We start from the raw sequence: 18,734 nt of genomic DNA, 5'->3' as shown, positions 1-18,734 counted from the left end.
AAGGTTTGCTGGTTTGAAGCGGTGGGCGCTGGTTGCCTCCCATTGTGTTGTCTCTGTGATCTAATGATCCTGGGCCGCCTCTCGGGGAGATGCCTGGAACGGTTCTGCTGCTGGGCCCTCGTAAGTAAGGGGCCTCTCCTCTTAACTGAACGAGGGTCTGTCGATCTGTGTGAGCCGGACTGATCGGTACTCGGACTGGTTGATCTCTTGACTCCTCGGGCTGAGGGGAGTATGCTGAAGAAAGAGGTGATCTGACGAGTAGTGTTGGGTCGGACGGGAGGCTGGAGGATATGCTCCCGATGCTTTAGAGTCTCCTGGATGTAAAGTGCGACACATCTCTGGTCCGTGTAGCTGAAGAAGCTGGATAGGTTCTGTGGTCCTCTGAACAGACAGTGGTAGCGACCTCTGATCTCATAATATATCGGACAACCGAAGATGAAGTGCCATTCGGTTTCCACCTCCTGTGTATGGCATAGCCGACAAGTTCTGTCAACTCTCTCTATCTGGTGGTCTGTCTCTACCCGAAGCCTATGTGATCCAACTCTGAACTGCCCGAGGGGGATCCGAAGAGCATGCATCCAATGTCGAAGCGTGTACTGGGGGCGAACTATAAGCCCGTCTCTGATACTCAAGAAGTGCTCTGCATAGAACGCCATCTTTGGGCGCAGGCCCCCCGGGGGGTTAATCCATGTGACCTGGATAAACTGCCTGTAGATGTCTTCCTTGATGATCTTGTTTAGTTCCTGCCTGGGGGGGAGTCCTCTGGGGGCATTCAGGGAATACCGAAAGGGGGGGAGATGATCTATATGGAGTCCCACTGCCTCGAGGAACTTCGAGACCCCTGTATACCAACACTTGGCTTTTCCTGGTTGGGTGCGGTCGATGGCTTCAGAAGAGCAGTAGGCTAGGTAAGGGTACCTTTCGCGTCCTTTCAATGTATCTGCGAAGCTCCGGGCTCGGTGAAGAAAAGAGACCAGTCTGAAGGCTGTCTCAAGGCGGAAGGGCTGCGCACCAAACTCGGCCAGTATGATTTGATGTGGGATAGTATGCTTGCAACGGATAATACGTCGGAGGAGAAGGGTTTGGACTCTCTCAACTGCTGCCCAATCAGACTCAAGCAAGGAGGGGCCCCAAATTTCCGATCCGTACAGGACCGTGGGTTGGATCAAGGCGTCCATAAGGCTCAATTTGGACGAGATGTCCTGGAAGTGGTGGCGGAAACATTGTCTTTCTAAAATGGCTAGAGAGCCATACCCCTTATTGATCCGAGGTTGCAGAGCTGGCCGCATACTGAACCGGGGGCCCGAAAACTGTACTCCCAAGTATGTGTAGCTATTGGTAATCTCCACTCTCTCTCCCTTGAAGAGAAATCGGAGATCCTGAGACTTCTTCGTCCCGTTGAAGACTATTACCTTTGTCTTACTCAGGTTCACTGACAATTTCCGGAGATCACAGAATAGGGCTAACGCATCCAACTGCCTCTGGAGACCTTCTGGTGATGAGGATAAGAGTGCAATGTCATCTGCAAAGAGTAAGATATAGATCAAAACCTGATGAAGATAGCAACCGTCAGACTCCTGTATGTGTTCCCGCAGAAAGGCTTCGAGCTCATCAATATATATCCCAAATAAGGTGGGGGAGAGTGGGCATCCCTGCTTAACTCCAATCGTGCTCCGGATGAACTCAGATAGTCCCCCCACCGTGCGAAGACGGCCCAGGACAGACTCGTATAGACGCATAACAGCAATCAACCGGGAGTTTGGGGTATTGGTGTCTTTGAGTCGCTGTAGAAGATCCTCTCTCGGGATTGAATCAAAAGCCTTCCGGAAGTCCACAAAGCAGCAGTACACCTTCGAGGACCGGTGGCATGCTTCCTCGATCACAGCACGGAGTGTAAAAATGTGGTCAATGGTCTGATGATCTGGCCTGAAACCAGCTTGGCCTCTGGCCCTGAGATCTCTTTCTTCAAAATCGCCGGAAAGCTTTCTATGGAGGATAGTGGCATAGAGTTTTGAGAATGTATGGCCCACCATAATTGTCCTGTAGTTGTTGGGGTCCGAGGTATCCCCTGACTTATGGATGGGATATATAATATGGTGGGACCATATGGGGGGGAACCCTTCTCGGACCACATGGTTGAAGAGATCTGCCAGGTATCCGACTAAGGGTCGGATGCCTTGTTTGAAGAATTCGGCTTGGAATCCTTCCTCGTCCGCTGCTTTGCTGCTATTCATCGCCCAGATGGCTTCCCTGACATCTTTATCAGTGAACAGGTGGCAGGAGAGGGGAGGAGATGTGACCTGGATCTGGGACTGTCCGGGAATGTCGTAAAGGCGGGAGGTGTGTGAGAACATGGAGACTGGGTCGAGATCGGAGGGAGGAGGAGAGCGACGGGGGAGGATCTTGCCCCAGAATTGCTTGGGGGAATGGGTAAGGAGGGCGGAAAGCTCCCGTCTTTGTTGGGAGATGAACTGTCGTTTTTTGTGACGGAGGAGGCGACGATAATTCTTTTGGATGGCAGAGTATGAGGGAAGGGACTGGCGGAAGGCTTGGCGGAGATCCTGGTGGAGGAGTTTACAATCTGTATCGTACCATTTGTTCATAGGGGAAGTTCCTGTCTTACGGGAGGTTGAGGGGGTCCGAATTGAGTGTGGAAAGGATTTAAGCACCGACTCCCAGATTGCTGAGGAGAGATAGTGGTACTTATCTGAGACAGTCTCGAGACGGCTCTAGTCATCTGAGTCGGGGAGGATTTGTTTGAGTGAGGAGGAGAAAATGTCGGGGTCGCCCTCATCAAAACGGAAGATGGTTCTACCTGGGGATCGGGGTGGGGGGTGGGTTGGTCGGGGGGGATCAAACTGAAGAGAAAGTGAAAGCAGTGCGTGGTCGGCTAGAGGGATGGGAGATACAGAGAGATTCCGGATAAAAGGGAGCAGTGTTCGACCGGTTAAGGCGTAATCCACCACACTAGCCCCTCCTCCATGAGGCCTACACGTGAAGAAGTGGGATTCTGGGAAGCGCGAGAAGCCGTTCAGAATTATCAGATCATGTGATTCGCCCAATTGCACAAGATGTCTACCGTAGGCTGTGATGGGACCCAGAGCGTCCTTTGAGGTCCTCTGCAAGCCTACTGAAGCAACGAGATCATATATAATGTAACAGTTCGGAGACCAATATATACGTTGCAAAACAAAGACCATTTATAATAGTGTCAAAACTTAATGCAGGGATATATATATATATATATATATATATATATATATAATAGTGTCGAGACTTAACGTGCCGAGAATATTGAGCCAAGAAAACCATATACAAACCAATGTGCTGAGACTACTGAGCCAAGGAAACCATATACAAACAATTGTATATCGAAGCCAACAAAAACACGGAGATGCCATACATAATATTGATCACAAAGATGTGAGACCAATGTCAATTGATGCGGCCGAGAGAGGAAAAGGGTACATTCCAGAGATATGCACTATATAACAATGTAAAGTGATGCCTCAAAGAAATGCTCTATGTAATTCATGTCATTAGTAGGAAATCGATCAACATGATCTCGTGCCACAGATAAATGCAATCTGGAATATGTGAACCATAGTGGAGATTGGCAGCCACCCTGGGATGCGATCCATGAACTATATGAAATCGAGACTTTGATATTCGCATCATCTCTCAGATCCCCAAACTGCTCTTAGGTATGACATTTAATTTGATATCTATACAATTTGATGGTGGCAATGTTACCCTTCCATTTCGAGTGAGATCGACTTGTAATTTAGAGGGAAAATAAAATATAAATTTCTTCAAATATATTTTCTTTAAAAGATTACCCAAATTATTATTTAAATATTACATTCCAAATCCTTTTATAGATACTTACCCAAATAATTCGATTAACCAATTTATAGATTCACTTTAGGGCTGATGGGATTTTATTGGAGCTTAGGGTTTTCCTTTTGGAGAAATTCATCACAAGGCTGCCCAATTTTCAACAAAAGTAATCATTTTCAGTCATTAAAACATTTATATTGTGCCTAAATAATTTTTTGGGTTTTTACCTAGGGGGTTTAGACCCCACAACCTCAACAATCAAATTTTCCACTTGCTGAAAATTCTGTTTCTTGCAGGTTTGAGTCTTAGAAGTTGTCTAAAGTGACTCCTGTTCTATCTTATAGCCTCCCCACCTCTAGATCTTGGAAGTAGAGCTATTTTAGAACTTTTGGATAGTTTTGAAAGGGGATTACCTTGTTTTTTGCATTTTCCTGTAGATTTTGCTGACTGTAGTGACTTGACAACAATTTAAATTGCACAAAAATCCTTTAATTAAGATATTGATTGTAGAAATGGTTTGATATTTGGTTTGCATATTCTTTGTACACTCATTCTAACTACTTAAATGATATATCTTGCTAGATTTGTTTTTTTTTTCTTGTTGGTTTAGTATACTTTTCTATAGATTTCACACATTAAGCCAACATGACAGCAATATATCACTCCTCCATTTCGGCCATTAGAACCTGTTACCAATCTTTTTAACAAGGATGCTAAGGTCCTAACAATCTTGCTAGATTGACACAAATAAGGTAGGAACCCACTGTCACCTCGGCCCAAGCCCCTGCTATTTAGGCCTTGTTACCGCTCAAACTAGCAGGGGTCCTAGAAGGGGTTCCTAAAAGGGCAACTGCTAGGTCAAGGGAAACAATGGAGTGATAGCCCACTGTCACCTCAGCTAAGGCTCCTTGCTCTTTACAGACTTTCACTAATGGGAGGAGACCCGTTATAAAGGGGAATCACTAGATAAATGAGTCAACAAAACAATAAGGAGTGATTCCAAAGGCCTATTCACAAGGGAGACTCAATTGTATGGTTTGCTTGCTTGAGAAGCAAGGTGTAAGGTTCTCTAGGAAGGGCCAATGGGGGTTTCAAGGGCTAGGGTTTGAGGATGGGACTTGTAAGGGAGATCCCTAGTTCTAGAAATCCTTGTGGAAACTTGGTTTTCAAGTAGTCTTTGTGGAATTAGCTTCAATAAGTTGTGGGACCACATGGGACCAAGTGGGCCCAAAATTAGGTCAAGTAAGTGGAATTCCTCACTCAAGGAGGGGATTGACCCAATTGTGGAAGAGAAGAGGATCAATGGGTAAATCGTCTTGGAATAGATTGCAATTATCCAAATGAGGTCACTAGCCAAGGGAAACCTAGGACAATAAACGGTCCTTGAGCTAGGGCTGGCTATATCTTGAGATCCAACTATCGAATTTTCTTCAAATTTGGAGGGCCTCTAGAGAAAACTTCGGCGTAGTAGTGGACCAAAAATGGAAGAGTTTGGATGGCTAGATTGTGAGATAATTGATTCCCTAGGTGACCTATGTCGGCTAGGCCTAGAAAAAAAGGGAGGTGAAAAGAATAAGAGTTGAAAATGATCACCAATGGAGGATTGATGCCTTGTCCTTTGGAGAGATGGAGTCGAGGAGAATTTTTAGTTTGGAATAGATTCACTTGGTCAAGGAGGCCTTGAAATCAACTTCGCATGGCACTAGGACATGAGAGAAGCAACTTCAAGGTCTTATTATGGGATATATCCACCACTTGGGTTCGCGGGATATTTCCGGGTTTTGTTGAGCTGGTGGAGATGATCTTGTGGCTAATTTCTCAGAATTTTTGGAGTACTCTAGTGGGGCCAAACAATATCTTCCTTCAAGCCAACAGTTGCATATTTCTAGGGACAACACAAAAATAGAAGGGGAAGTAATTCCTAGCAGTTGGGTAGCATACTTTCTCAGTTGGGGTTGTCAAGCTTGCTTTAGCTAGCCTAGGTGCACACACTCCATTCAGATTTGTACTTTTCACTTGCATATATATATATATATATATATATATATATATATATATATATAATAAAATGGCTCAGTTCTGCGCATTTCTTGGCTAAATTCATGGGTCACTTACTGCATGTTGGATTTTATGTGTTGCATGTGTAGTTTTGCTTTGTTTATCACTGTATCTCTTAAGTAGGAATATAATAGACAGTGCCTTTGTTAATGACCAAATGCATGACAACGATAACATTCAACTTTTGATCAATCAATACTTATAGAGGGAGGAGGTCTTCCTTCTTGAGGAGCCGATTTGTTTCTTTGATTATGATTTGAGGCAGATTTTCGACCTTTATTTCTTTGAAACTTCCCAAAATTTTTCTTTCCTTTGTAGCTTTTTGAATGAGTCGCCTAGGCTTGTGAAATTTCATTTGGAATCACACCTCTGTTCATGAGGCTAGATTCTTGTTGATTGTGGGTAGTCCACAATTTTTTGAAGGTAGTAGTCTCTCTAGCATTAATTCCAGATACAAAAGCACTCCACGAGGTAGGGAAATTCTTTGTTAGAAATTTGTTCATCAATTGCCTTTAGTTGATCCCTGATTTGAGATAGCTTCATAAAGTAGGATGCCACAATATCATTGTTTGTCATCTTTGCATCTCTAAGCTGATTTTTGAGGCTAATTGATTGTATAAAGACTAATGTGAGCATCATACATAGCTTTAGAAAACTCATGATCAATAATGTAAGGGATAAGATGGTCTCTTAGCAATTGAACAATGATACTCCTTGCTAAGATGTCCTCTTATAGATATTTTTCAACTTGTGCTTGAGAAGCTTGATCTCCTAGTTTAGCCACTTTACCTGTCACAATGCCCAAGACTTTATTTCTAGCAAGAATAAGATCCACCCTAGTCTTCCACGCCCTGGAATTGGAGGTTTCTTCTAATTTGTGCTCAGACTTCATCAAGGTATTCATGGTGAATATATATATATATCATCAAGCAGTTACACTTGAAAAATCACAACCATAACCAATGAGCAGTGGAGATCACAGTAGAGAAAGAGACACCAAAATTAGGTCAATGACCAGGGAAAAACCCACTCACGGGAAAACCCAATCAACTTTCCTTATGAGAGAGATTCCAATTCAATTTGTCCAATTGCAATCAATTAAAGGTCAACCTTTTGACCATAAAAACCAAGTCAAAGATCTTCAAATGATAGAGAACAAATCCCTGATTTTGTCACTGCAAAATACCCTGTCAAAGTCTAGTCATTGTCTAATCAAAATGTAACACTGTAGAAATTCAGTCAATAGAAGTCAATTGTGGTCAATACAAGTGAAATAGTCCATAGTCAATAGGTTTGAGAATTTCAGAGCGAGGTCAATAGGTCCGAAGGACAAAAATCTGAGGTCAACACAGAGTTCGTTCCTCTTCCCAGTTCGGTCAAACAACCAGATTTCACTTCAGTCAACGTTGAATAGAAAACCTTCCTTTCTTCTTCTGTATGTATGAGTGAACTGAGGCAGATCAGATGAATTTTTTTATGCGTGATGTGTTCATCAAATGATCTCCAACGTGATCAACTTGAAGGGTCATGACCCTTGAAAAGTCATGTATGAACAATGGCGTCGACCTGTCCTTGTAGCCGATTTGTCCAACATCAAATTTATTTTTGACTTCTATAAATTTACAATGAAAGTACCGATCGAAGCTATACTTTTTCAACATATTGCACCCATGTTCTTGATCTCACTTGGTTCTATGAGTGTGTGTTAGATATTTGCTCCCAGATACAACTGATATTCCTTTAGGGATTGTATGTTGCTTCTTCAACACTTCATAGAGGATTTCTAGCTCCACTTGATGATTGCTCAGGGAACTTTGAAAAATGATTTTGGACACTTATTGAGGAACACTAACCTTGAGATGCCTTGGCACAGTTGATGACATTCACACCTACCTCCAAGACCTTGGACGTTGCCCTTCAGAGCTAGGACATTACGTTCAGAGCAGTTGTACCCTAGAGATGACAAGATGTCCCTAGGTTGACATTGCACCTATTTGATGGATGTTGCCTTGTTTCTGAAGATGTTTGATGATGATGACATGGGACCCCTTTGGAGGGGATGGTACATTGTTGTCCATGATGATATCATGCCCTAGCATTATGACATCCCATTCTTGATGCTCGGAAGGATGATGTGGGAACGTTCATGGGTGATGCTTAGTTGAGGGAGCATTTCTTGATCATGGGACATCCATTTGGTGAGAGATGACCTTTGGGATGAGATGCACCCATGGAGCCATCCTTTGCATTTTTAATGGCGACACACCTTTTGAATGATGATGTTATCCTTGGAGGGAATTTGATTCACACATGTGGGTTAATTGAGGCATAATTTTATGTTTTATCCAATGTTCCACCAAGGTTCCGGGACGAGGGGGCGAGGGAGCAAGGAGGCGCGGGAGCGGCCTATGCAAAAGCTCCCCACCATTTTTTAGGAAATGTGGGGGAGCGTTAGGGTCTTAAAAAATTATAAATATAACATATAATTTATTAATTGAGTCCACTATGACAATTGGGTTTGAATTGAAAAGCTGCAATGCATGATCATTGATATGAATATCATTATCTAAATTTCTAATATCATATAAATTTAAAATTATAATTTATAATCATACATCATAAACTAAACAATCTATTACAAAATTCAATCCCAAATTTACCTATAACAATCAAATCTAATGTTTTCTTTTAGACCTACAAGAACAACTTTATAAAGCACGGTGTGAAATTAAGGATGAGCTGCTTAGCAATACAATTTTTCTCACAAGCCATGGCAATCTTGTTAGGATATTCCGACACATAGGATATAGTTAAGTTCAACTTGGTCTAGTATAGAGTTAGGTTAGAGTTAGGTAAAGTGTGTTTCTTTACCGTTGTACATTTTGTAACTTACAATCCTACGGTCACGATATGTAGTGATCCGACGGTTCACTCTCACCTCGGTGTTACCGACACTTGATCCGTGGCTTGACACCCGATTGGTCCATGAGTTCTATTTAAAGCGCATGGAGGGTCATTGTTCGGGTAATCCGTGCATGAGAGAAGCTTATGTAAATTTTCATTCTTTGATTAATAAATTGCCTGTAGTACCCACGTTGGGACAGGCCGTGGACTGTTTCCCTCCTTGCACTCTGAGGGTTTTAACCACGTCAAAAATACTGGTGTATTGATTTGAGATCTGGTTGTGAGCGGTGTCCTTTTGGTATTCTTTCTGTGGAACTTACCCTGTAAATTCCTACATGGTATCAGAGCTATTTGAGGGCCGCGTCCGTTGGTGATCCAAATCTGAAGCCGGTAGAACTGCATGCGGCTGTCGTTTCCTAGATCTGCTGTTTCTGACTGCTTTCGGGCCGAGAGGACTGCTCTGTTGCGTTCGGAGCATCTGTTCCAGTGAGGAACCCCTTTCGTTTCGCGCGAAAAGGTTTCCGGTAGCCCTAGCTGCGTCATTTTTCAGATCGGGAGGTATACAGTGTTTTTTTTTGCAGTTTACTGTTATTTTCTCTCTGCTTATTTCGGTCTCAGTTTATTTAGCCTTTTTTTAACCGGATCTATACCTTTCATTTCTGCGTATGCTCTTTGCCCTGCGACTTTGTGCGATCTGGGCAAATCAGAAACAGAAAGGAAGGATTTTTCTCATGCGTATGCTCTTTTCCCTGCACCTTAGTGTGATCTCGGAAAATCAGAAACATTGAGAAAAATATTTAGTTTTTCGGCTAAAGCTAACTTTGAGATTTTTTTTAAATTTTTTTCTAGTTTTTTGGCTAAAGCTAACTTCGAGCCGTAAGGTTCGTTTTTCTTTGCATATTCGTGTTGGGTTTTGTGTTTTGTGTTTTGTAGGGAAAAAGAGCTTTCTCAAGGCAAGCACGCAAACCAAGGCCCCCCCCCCCCTCTCTCTCTCTCTCTCTCTCTCTCTCAAATTTTTTGTATAGATCAATTGGTTCAAAGCTATTTTAAGAGAGTAGAGGTCTTGGGTTCAAGTCTCCATTTTGTGGGGGCGGATTTTTTCATTCCCGCACATTCGCGCACTTTGCCGGCAACGTCAACAATTTTTTTTCAAAAAGCCATAACTTCTTCATCCGGAAGCCTTTTTCAGAGCCGTTTTTTTTAAAACCGCCTATTTTTTCGAGATCTATCCATTGGAACACTTACTTTCAGCATCTTCAGCTTCAGTTTTAAAAAAAATGGAAAGTCCATGCCAAGTCATTCTTGACAGCACTAACTACTTCCAATGGGTAGCCTACATGGGAGATTTACTTAGAAGTAAAGGTCTCTACAGAATAGCCACAGACCAAGAGAAGAAACCAAAAGATGAAGACAAGGCGGCAAAATGGGAAAATAGACAAGATCAAGCACGTGGTTTGATAGGGATGTCTGTTTCTCCTGATCTTAGATTCCACATTGCAGAACTTGAGACTCCTCATGAAGCATTAGAAAAACTTGCTAAAGTTTTTGGAATTAAAAATGAAATTAGAGCCCATCAACTTGAAAATGAGCTGCTTACTTTGGATCCTAATAATTTTTCTTGCATTGAAGATTTCTTGTCCAAATTCAAGACCCTTAGATATCTCTTGGAAGGTGTTAAAGTTAAGAAAGAAGATGGTAACCTTATTTATTCCATCCTTACTAAGTTGGGACCAGCCTACTCTGTATTTGTTTCCACTTTCCATTCTACAAGGGAAGCTTTCATTTGTCAAGGACAAGAATACAAGGCCCCTTCCTTTGACTCCTTTTGTGATTCCTTAATAAGAGAACAAGAAAAATTCTTACACCTTGGTCTTCTTAATCTTGGAAACTCTTCCACGAAAGCGTTAGCCGCCCAGCAGCAACCAAATTCAAAGAATCCTAAGAAGTCATATCCTCAAAAGAATGGTCCTAAACCATCTCAGCCTCAAAATGAAAGATCATTTCAGCAAAATGATAAGACCAATAAAAACAAATGGAAGAAGTCTGATAGACATTGTAACTTTTGTAATCGAGATGGCCACTTAGAATCTAAATGCTTTAAGAAGATGGAAGCCTTGGAAGCCGCAATGAAGAAACATAACATCCATGTGGAGCCTACTTCAACTTCAACTTCTGGAATGGCACTTTCTGCATGTCATTATCAATCATCTCAGTCTGGTTATGCATTAAATGTATCTTCTTCTTCTTCTCATTCTCATGAGTGGCTCATTGATTCTGGAGCCTCTTGTCACATGGCCAAAAATCAAGCCATGTTTTCTTCTTTAAATGATTGTAACACCAAAAATATATATATTGGTGATGATAGATCTCTTAATGTTGTAGGGACTGGAACTGTTCATCTAGACAATGGTCAGTTTAATGATGTATTATGTGTTCCAACCTTATCCTGCAACCTTCTATCTGTCTATCAGATAACTCATTCAGGTGAAGGTAAAATTGTTGAATTTTCACCTCATGATGTTGTAATCAAGGATCTAAAAGATCCTAAACAGATTCTAGCTACTGGTCTTGCTGATGATTCCAAAAGGTTGTATAAGTTTCACAACTTTGGGTCATCCAATCTTCCCTCAGTATTTATTGCTCATAATGATGAAGTGAGCAAACTTTGGCATGAGCGATTTGGTCACTTAAACTATCGCTCCCTTCAGCATCTATGTAAAGAAAATATGGTGACAGGTCTTCCTATGGTATCTTGCAGAGATGGTGTTTGTTCCGGATGTGTACTCGGAAAACATCATCGGGACAGTTTTGGCAAACGTGCCTCTTGGCACGCCTCAGCCCCTTTACAGCTTGTGCACAGTGATTTATGTGGTCCTCTTCCTGTTGCTTCATTCTCTGGCTGCAAGTACTTCTTAACTTTCATTGATGATTTCTCCAGACGCACTTGGGTATACTTCTTAAAACTCAAGAGCGAAGTATTTAACACTTTTTTGGCCTTCAAAGCCTTTGTTGAAAAACAATCTGGACATCAAATTCTTAAGCTAAGAACTGATAATGGTGGAGAATATGTTAAAAACACATTCATCAACTTTTGCACCGAAAATGGAATTCAAATGCAACATACTGTTCCATACACTCCACAACAAAATGGTGTAGCTGAAAGGAAAAATCGCACCTTAAAGGAAATGGCTAATTGTATGCTGCAATCTAAAGGACTCAGTCTTAGTTTTTGGGCCGAAGCAATTAATTGTGCAAATTATATAATCAATCGCACTCCTACTAAGGTTCTAGAGAATATCACTCCAGAAGAAGCTTGGAGTTCCATTAAACCAGATGTAAGTCACTTTCGTGTGTTTGGAAGTGAAGCATGGGCCCATATTCCAGATGAAAAGCATAAAGCTTTAGAACCTAAGAGTGAGAAATGTACTTTTGTTGGATATTCTGAAGATGTAAAAGGTTATAGACTTATTCCATTTAAGTCCAAAAATGTTATCATTAGAAGAGATGTAAAATTTGATGAAAATAAATCGGCCTGCGAGCCTAGTCCGGCGGATGTGCCACCTCTTTCTATCTCTTCTACTTTTGAAAACATTTCTTCTTCAGATGATGAAAGCGAGGATGATAATCCTCCCCCACCTTCTCAGGATCCTCAACTTCCAAGATGGGTCCGTGCTACTCGGGATGCAGCAGGTGATCTTGCCGGTGATCCTACAGATCAGCGACGTACACGTTCTCAGTTTGAAAGAGCCTCTTCTTTACTGGCTCAAGCTCCAGTAAATCATGATCCTGACACTTTTGCAGAAGCTTCAGGCCATCCACATTGGGAAGCAGCTATGAATGAAGAATATCATTCATTAATGACAAATGATACATGGGATCTTGTTCCTCTACCAAAGGGACGCAAACTTGTTAGATGTAAATGGGTTTACAGAACCAAGTATGGACCAGATGGGAAAGTTGATAAACATAAAGCTCGTCTCGTTGCTAAGGGCTTTTCACAGGTTGAAGGCATTGACTACACTGAAACCTTCTCCCCTGTTGCCAAAATGAACTCTATCCGCCTTGTTCTTTCCCTTGCTGCCTCTTTAAAATGGGAAGTCCATCAGATGGATGTTAAATCTGCCTTCTTGCATGGGGACTTGCAGGAAGAAATCTATATGGAACAACCCATTGGCTTCATACAAACAGACTCCAGCCTTGTTTGTCGACTTAAGAAATCCCTTTATGGCCTCAAGCAAGCTCCTCGGGCTTGGTATGCCAAAATGGATAGCTTTCTTTTAGAATCTGGCTTTTCTAGGTGTCATTCTGACAATACTGTCTACACCAAGAAAGTGGGCAACTCTCTTATCATCCTTGTTCTTTATGTTGATGATCTTATTCTTACTGGTAGTGATCCCAACCTTATAAACCATGTGAAGTCCAGCCTTAAAAAGAAATTTGAAATGACAGACTTAGGACACTTACACTATTTTCTCGGTCTTCAAGTCTTGCAATCCCAGGAGGGTATTTTCCTTTCCCAGTCCAAGTATGCTTGTGATATTCTTCGTCATTTTCACATGGAAGACTGTAAGCCAGCCCCTTCTCCCTTTCAGTCTGGAGTCAAACTTTCAGTCTCTTGTACTTCTCCTGAAGTTGATGCTACCCTATACCGTCAACTTGTCGGAAAACTCTTGTATTTAACCCATACTCGTCCTGATCTTTCCTTTGCTGTTGGCCTTGTTGCTCGTTTTATGCAAAACCCCCGTGAAAGTCATTGGAAAGCAGCTAAAAGAATACTTCGTTATGTTCGAGGTACAGTACAGTTTGGGATTCATTACAGTGCCAAAGCAGCTCCTCTGTTAGTTGGTTTCACTGATTCTGATTGGGCTGGTGACCATGATGATCGAAAGTCTACTGCCGGTTATGTCTTCACTCTTGGTTCAGGACCTATTACATGGGCTTGTAAGAAACAGGCTGCCATTTCTCTTTCGTCAGCAGAAGCAGAGTATCGTGGTGCCGTGGAAGCTAGTAAGGAAGCCTTGTGGCTTCGTCAGATCCTATCAGAGTTTGGCTTTGAGCAGCAGCATCCAACCACACTTTGGTGTGATAATCAAAGTGCCATTCAGCTATGCAAAGATCCAGTCCAGCATCAGCGCAGCAAACACATTGAACTACACATGCACTTCATCAGAAAGCTCATTCATGACCATGTTCTTGAAGTGCAATATTGTCCAACAGATGATCAGGTTGCAGACATCTTCACCAAGGCTCTCACAGAGGCGAAGTTCACTAAACTTCGATATATGCTTGGAGTTCAGGAAGTTGTCACTAAGGGGGGATAGGCTCTAGTGCCTCCTTCCTTCTCCTATTGTGTCATATTTGTAAATCCTTCAATCCTATCCCAAGTTGTTCTTAAGGGGGGATGTTAGGATATTCCGACACATAGGATATAGTTAAGTTCAACTTGGTCTAGTATAGAGTTAGGTTAGAGTTAGGTAAAGTGTGTTTCTTTACCGTTGTACATTTTGTAACTTACAATCCGACGGTCACGATATGTAGTGATCCGACGGTTCACTCTCACCTCGGTATTACCGACACTTGATCCGTGGCTTGACACCCGATTGGTCCATGAGTTCTATTTAAAGCGCATGGAGGGTCATTGTTCGGGTAATCCGTGCATGAGAGAAGCTTATGTAAATTTTCATTCTTTGATTAATAAATTGCCTGTAGTACCCACGTTGGGACAGGCCGTGGACTGTTTCCCTCCTTGCACTCTGAGGGTTTTAACCACGTCAAAAATACTGGTGTATTGATTTGAGATCTGGTTGTGAGCGGTGTCCTTTTGGTATTCTTTCTGTGGAACTTACCCTGTAAATTCCTACAAATCTTCCCTCGAAATCCTTAGCTTCTTACGGGATTAAAGGCCATGCGGTCTGAGCGGGCATTGCTTCAAACTTTCAAGAACAGTTGCTGCTTAATAACATAATTATATTCATTTCAAATCTCCAGAGATCTCGACAATTCTGCTAAACCAGACACATATTAAGTCAGCGATGGAAATCGCTGTATCTATAAAGTCATCAAAAATACAAATATAATGCTGAGAAGGGAGCGTCTTCAGTCAACCATTTTCTTCCAACGTGTATATACATTCTATATTAAAATTTCGTACACCATTTTGTCAAATGAATGCGCACATCTCGTCAAACGAATACACACATCTTGGAGTTTATGTATATATATTTGGAGTGATCAAAATATGGTGTTTTCCAGCGATATAAGAATGCGAGTGACATTATTTAAAGAATATGAGGGTGGTGCATGTACTTATACCTTGGAGACTCTGGTATCTAGAAATATTAACAATTATATTACTTATTAGTGACGTGGTGGAGCCATTTCTTCATCCTGCAACAAAATGTGCTCTACATATGTGAGATCAGGATACGACTTGATGTTGGAATCTTACACCTTGTCATATTATCAACCTCCAAAACGTTAGCAGTGGAAGATGTAGACGGGAAACGACCTCCCTCGTCCCCCTTTTTAGAAACGCCCCCTCAGGAAAGGGAAATGACCCCCTGGCACGTCCCCCTGAGTTTCCTCATTTTTGGGAGCGTGGGGAAATGTCCCCTACTCAGCCTCAAGTCCCCGGAGCGCGGGGGAGCGAGGAAACTAGACCTCTAGGGGGGGAGGGGGGCGAGTCCCCGTGGAACACTGGTTTTATCATTGATTTAGCTATATTTGGGGGATGGCTAGTGACCTATCCAACTTGTTATCATAATGTATTATTATTGTAGAGCTTTTAGGCTCATATTAGAGAATATTGATTTGGTTGCATCATTGCCATCATATAAATAGAGGGAAGTTAATTTCTCATAATTCATTGTCACACTTGGAGATCAACTCACACTAGCTCCTTGTATTTTCTCTCTTGTGTGTTATGGAGCATTGGTGTAGCAAAATTCTCTTGGAAGATGTTACCTGGATGATTCTCTCTCTTGGATGATTATTGGTGATTCTTTGATGATATGTGCTAATTTAATGTAAGTCATTTTCTTCCATCGTGTACTTGTTGATGTGTTAGGGTTTAATTAAGTTTTCACCAAGGCTTTGTTGATGTTTAATGGCTCTAAAATCTTCTTGAACAATATTTTCATCAAATTTCTCTTGAGGCGGCCTAGGTTTAGCTCCCTCCTTTTCAATATCCAACGAAGATAGAAGAATGCTTGGACTAAAGAGTTGAGGAACACAAGTTTGTCTTCCTCAATTTCTTAGAATCCACATCCATTTCTTTTCTTCCATAGAATTTTACTCCTAGACTCCATTAGCCCTAGATAGAGAAAGGTAGTAGGTTTTCATCTTGTGTCAATCCCTTTAAAAACCCTAAATATTTGTATTGCATGTATTCTATGGTAAATTAGGGTTAGGTTACCATAGAGAAATTTATTTTCAGTATTGCTTTCCTTAGATATTATTGTCCCAGGGTTAGGAATTATATGCATTCATTTGAAAAAGTAAAAATATCACTTTACATGCATTCTTCTTCCATAATTAGGGTTGATGTCTAATTTTTATCTTCTTGTTATATGCTTTTTTCCATTGTGCAAAAGTGTTGTAATTTATCCTGCTATTACTCAATAATTAGCCGTAATTTTTCACATGTTCATCATAGATTTCGGGGCAATTTTCTTGTTGCTAAATTATTTTTATGTTGTAAATTGCTAATTATAACCCTAGTTTACAATAGCAAAGTGTAGTGTCTTGATTGCATGTGTTTGGGAACATATTTGAGTCTCTTTTGGTCAAACTAAGCCCTCTAGATTTAGCCATAGGTATACTTGTTCTTGAGTGATTGTTGTCGTAGAAACCTTAGGGGACATTTAACACAAGTCTAATTGGGTTACATGATCCCTAAGATCTGCCAGGGAAGCTTCCCTTATGGTGGATTGTGCCTAGGCATAGAAACAAGAGTAGTTGCTGAGGTGATTGTAGTAACTCTCCCACTGTTGCCCTCAATGTAGGTTTCTTAGTGAAGTTTTTCACTAGGGTGCTAGATTTTGTAGTAATAGTCCCCAAGCCCCATTTTCAAATAGAGAAAAGAGAAAAAAAATAAAAGGAAAGGGACCAAAGAAAAAATGAGAAAGAAAAGGAGTAGTAAGAAAAAGAGGCATGAGGAATGGTAACTCACTGCTAAACACTCCCTCTAAAAGCACACATATGGAACATCAAATGATAACCCCTAGCTCTTGAAAGATAATGGTTACTCATCCTATTTGACTATGACTACTAACTCATGAAACAACTTTTCAGTACCACACTTATGACATCACCTACACATAACTTAAGAGGCCTAGGAAATACATCCAGTTTTAGAAGTTTTCACATGCAATTTAAAGTTAATGATGTCTACACCATGGTCAAGTTAGGATGGGATAAAAATTAAGAGATTGATTAAACTATTAGAATTTAGAAGATGTCACATGATGTTCACCACCCCTTGAAACATATTTGGAGGAAATTATTGTCACTTTTTGAGGAGTGCTTGCTTTGGGCATTGTGACATTGTATTGGGAGCTATGATACTGCATTGGGCATTGTGACCTTGCTTTGGGCATTGCAGCACTTGCGTTAGGCATTGTGATATGCATTTGGAGTTGTGACACTTGCCTAGGCATGTGGAGGAGGTCAAGTGTGTGGATCGTTGAACTCATTATGCCTTGGAGGACTCACCCTCCACTTTGTTGGAGTATATTGGAGAGCCACCCAGCTTAGAGAAATCCCACATGCCACACATGTGAGCCATTTCACCACTTTGAGGGGCTTGATTTGGCTGTTGAGGTTGTTACATTGGTTTGACAAGGAAAACTGGGGCTGATTGACCATATCCTTCCTCTTCTTGGACACTTTTGTACATGTGGCATAACCATTTCATATTTTATTGTATTGTTGACCATATCTCCCTTGTTAGTTGAGGAGATAATGGTTCCTTATGGATTTCTGAGATAGATAAATGACTTTGTTACTATTCTAACAAGGAGGTTGTTGGTTTTCTTCTCTATGTAAGAGAAGCTTCTCTCATTGTAGAGTTTGCTAGAAGCTTGTGGAGAATAGACTCTCAAACCTTTTGTCCAGGTGTTACTTTGATGCTATGGACAATTAATTAGAGTACTCTTTTGGAGGACTTATTCATGTTGATGCTTATTTGATGGATGAATGTTCAATGTATGGTCTTGTGTGTCAATTTTTAGGTAAGTTCCTTCTCTAAAATTCTGTGGTGTTTACTTTTGGAATGGTTAAATGTGGTTATATTTCTCAAGATTTGGTTGTATGCCCTCTTAGGTCTTGCTTGGTCGGTTCCCTCCTAAGACATGTAAATTTCTGTTCTAGGATTTTCCTTTGACATTCTTGAAATCACTTAAGCTACTAAAATGATTTTATAGGGTTTGGGCACTTCAGCCCTATCCATCCTTTTAGTCCACTTTAAATTTCTCAAGAAGAGCCTTAGTTGATCCCATATGCCCAAATTGGTAGCCAGGCACCAGCCACTTCTTATAGTAAAAAAAAAGGAAAGGAAAAATACCTGCACATAAAACATTCAGCCCTAGAAAACCCAGATCACTTGGTAGATTCCCCTTGTCTTCAGCTAAAAATTGTATTTGTGGAAATCTATGTTGCTGTTCCAAAAATCTGCATTTAATTAAGGTAATTAGATATTTTTGTGTAGCTATTTTATGAATGCAATCTTCAGATTAAATGGCAGTGGCTTTCTAGATTTGCACTTGTTTTGGCCTTAGATTCACATAATTTCACATTTAAATTAAATGGTGAAGAAATGTTCTCTAATAAACTTAAATGCTGGTCCAAATTCACTCATTTTAAAGGCAAGTTTATAACAATTTTTTGTTAGTTTTCAGATCTGGAAACTAAGAGAGTTAATACACATAAGAAAC

General features: G+C 41.1%; 1 protein-coding gene across 4 annotated transcripts in view; it reads left to right on the top strand.

Annotated features, from left to right (window-relative positions):
• The window catches only part of LOC149191613 (pentatricopeptide (PPR) repeat-containing protein), a 343,363-nt gene that overhangs the window by 204,341 nt on the left and 120,288 nt on the right, over positions 1 to 18,734 (top strand). The window lies entirely within an intron of this gene.

This window comes from Pinus tabuliformis, chromosome 2_2 (genome assembly GCF_031772625.1).
Source record: "Pinus tabuliformis cultivar Carrire ecotype Pingquan chromosome 2_2, CPIR1, whole genome shotgun sequence".
NCBI lineage: Eukaryota > Viridiplantae > Streptophyta > Pinopsida > Pinales > Pinaceae > Pinus > Pinus tabuliformis.
This window is presented reverse-complemented; position numbering and strand designations above follow the sequence as displayed.